Source organism: Ailuropoda melanoleuca, chromosome 20 (assembly GCF_002007445.2).
Source record: "Ailuropoda melanoleuca isolate Jingjing chromosome 20, ASM200744v2, whole genome shotgun sequence".
Taxonomy (NCBI): domain Eukaryota; kingdom Metazoa; phylum Chordata; class Mammalia; order Carnivora; family Ursidae; genus Ailuropoda; species Ailuropoda melanoleuca.
Genome location: NC_048237.1, coordinates 7,811,190 through 7,814,824, shown reverse-complemented (window position 1 = coordinate 7,814,824; position 3,635 = coordinate 7,811,190).

The window sequence follows — 3,635 nt, the reverse complement described above, 5'->3', positions numbered from 1 at the left end:
GTAAAGGTAGAAGCCCAAATCTATGCCTCAGTTATTCACTAAAACAATCTCCAAACTTTAAAACAACCAGACCCCCCCCAAAAAAAATTAAGAAGAAGAAGAATTGATGTTATTTTGTAAAGAAAAGAGAATTGAGTGGACATTAATTGATCTTGAGAACACTGGTGACATAAGTAGTTTCTACTTCCAGTAAAGAAACGATGAATACCATGCAATTTGTCATCCAAACTTGGATAATTTTGAAAGTGAATGGGGCCTATTAATAAACATTAAAAGAAGTTGGCAAATAGCAGGAGGTATAATCACCCTAAGAATGATTTCTTTATTCACTAATTTAACAGACACAATACTAAGCATGTGGGGAAAAAATGAAGACACCATCACTGTCCTCAAAAAGATCAAAGCCATGAAGGTGGAATATATATGTTCTTCTCAGGAATTAAGATAAAACTTTTTAGGGAGCACAGGGGAGAGGTTTCTATCTGTAACCGAGGATGCAAAAAGATGCTGTTAAGCCTTTAAAAATTCATAGGGTTGAGAATAATGTGCTCTCACTCCCATTTGACAGCTAAGGAAAGTGAGACTCATGCTATTCAACTAGGCAACAGCAGATATGAAGCTCAGGTATATGGTCCCTGCATTCCACTCTAAAACTTTTCATCCCACTATGTTATTCTCATGGAAGTTACCAGAAGGAAAGGGACATAAGAAAGTGCTAGAGGTTTACTTTACTTTCCTTTGGTGACAAAGGAAGAATGAAGCTTTTTTGTGATTGAATATCCTTGCTGTGAAAGGAAGACCTAAAAAACCCAACTTAACTCACTTTTAGCCTTATGACTCTTAAATCACACATTGCACTTTTTTAATACTTTGAGATCTCTATTAATTTTTTTTTCTTTAAAGGAAGACTCTTTGACACCAGATTTTCTTTGCAAGTTATCATATGATAAGGAATTGCAATTTGTGTATCCTACTTCTAGGATAACTGAGCCTTCCACTACACCACATTCTAAATGGAATGTCATTATATCCACGTATAGCAAAAGCAAAGCCTACTGTGTATACACATCAACTCCACCAAAGTCCATTATGAAAACATTTCTCAGAAGATACTTTATTATATTCTAGAAACATTTGTTAGCTGGATATTGTGTTGGTCTGTAATATTGGGAATGAGTCTGCCTACATGTAGATATACACTCATTTAGGCTCATGGTACATCATCGAACTATTCTGTCACTTGTTATTTCTCTAATGCTACTCATTTCATTATTCATTTGGTTGACTTTTTGACTCCGTTCACCGCATATGACTGTTGAATCCATCAAACAAACATCAATACCTGAAACTTGTTTTTAATATTGTTCCTTGTTTTTATTTTAGTATAAAATGTTTATTCAATATGTTTATGTTGAAGATGAAATTTTAATGATAGAAAATGGTAGTTATAAGAAAAGTAATAAAATGTGCTGTCTTTGAGGCAGAAAGTGCAGCACTTAGCACCAGACAATGGCCTACATTCTCTGACTGACAGGTGGATATCACATTAGATGAAGATGATAAGAGTTTTAGTGGACTAAAGAATAACTTCCTCTTGACAGTGCCCTGACCCTTGACCTCTGGCCTAACTCTTGTTAGCTTCACTAACACAGGGTAATTGTCACAGGTGTAGGATAAAAGACATCTCTACAGAAGCTACCAACAGTCTGAGATTTATTTCTTTTGATGACCACAAATGTGCTGCTGAGATAAAATCGTAAGTTCAGACTTTCTCAGATCTGGAAGGTCATAAAAATTTACCCATGAGAAAGCAAAATTCCAAATACAAAGAGTTTTCTTTACTGTTTAGCTTGAGGATCATTGTTGTAACAGGGAGGGTATGTGCATCAGGGCAAAGGGATGGTAAATATGTTACTGTTGTTACCCTGAAAGCACGTTTCATACATAATTGTGACATAGGTGTAATAAAGAATGCTCTATGCACAATAGATACCCCAAATTTTTATAATTATTAGTAAACTCTTACTATGTCGTACTCTGGAAGTGTGTCCTATTCTGAAATGATTCTTTTGTATTTATATGCTAATCACCTTCTTCAAAAGAAATCAGTTCTTTGAGTTTTATTTAAATGTTCTCTGAAGGTAGTAGCTTTAAGAGTACTTAGGGATGATGTGATAACAATTGTGATTTCTCATGAAAGTTAATGCCTCCTCCTGTAAGAAAATATATTGTATTCTCCTTTTTTAGCAACACAAGTGAGAAATTCAGAAAACACAGTGAAGCACAATGAGTTATGCAAATCTATGTTATAATAGAAGAATATTACAAGGGAAAACCAAATGACTGTAACATCCATTAAAATGAAGTCATTATAGTCATATACCCATGATTTAAAAAAAAAAAAAACCAACAGAAGAAAAGAATGACTATTGCTGGTAAAATGAAAATGACTTCACATTTCATTAAAATGAAGTCAAAGCAGTAACCTGGCAGTGTTTTCAAAATGTTTTATCATGAAGGAAACAAAGTCAACTTTTCAAACACTTGGCACAATAAAGTGGTGTATTTCATTATTCTGTTTATTTAGGGGTGTAATACTAGTATCATCCAAATGTTTGTTACTCAATATGAAGGAACCATAACAGTTTCCTAACCATAATAGATTTCCAAAATCCAGTTTTTATTCAAAACTATAATCAAAGGCATGAATTACTTTTAAATTTATTGAGGGTTCTTATTCAGGTCATAGGTCTTGTCCTTCAGCAATTTTTTTTTAATCCACAGCATGCTTTCATGACACAAAATTAGTATATACAAGCTTTCGGATAATCAGTCAAGGAAAATACAAAGATTAGGTTTATCTTAAAGTGATACTATAGGTGAATTACTTCCATTGGTTTAGTAAAGGTGTAGCCAAACCCATCTGTTTCCAAAATATCACACTTTCTTTTTATTAAATCATGGAAATAAGGAATTATAATCATGTAACTTATTGTCATGCATACTTGCTATAATAATGCCTTCTTCCTAGACTACCATCTTTTCAAATGTGATGAGATCATCAGGTAACAGTGTAGGATATGAAGGCTTAGCATGCTGTGTTGTTAGCACATTAAAAAAAGAAATTGCTGGGATAATTAACAACTACCTATTTGTCTGTGGGATGCATTCATTATGGCTCTACAAATTGGAGGTCTCCAAAATCTGTGCAATAAAATTTACTCTTTGTTCAGGAAGTTCCCCTTGGATTTGGGGAAAATTCTGGTTTGCTGTGTCTATTGTAATTGTGACAGGCAGTTGACATGTCTCATAGTCTAAATGTAGTGGCAAGCAGGGGGTGGTACAATGATGAAAAAACTGCCATTCATTCTTGTGCAAAGGAAAGGTGTTTCTTAGCATATTCCGACCTATGTTCAGACTAGAGTTGGGTCTCTGAGGTTGAAGGTCAAATCTGTGAGGTCAAAGCTATTTCTTGTCAATCTTCGTTCACTAATGACACATGAATTGGAAATTAGAACAAAGTAAGTAAAACGAATAGCCAGAAGGTGAGTGTCTGTTTTATTACTCAGAAGAGCTGGGAAATCTGGCCAATTGTTGCCCTATGTGGCTTGAATGACAGTTGTTAAGTTGAAAAA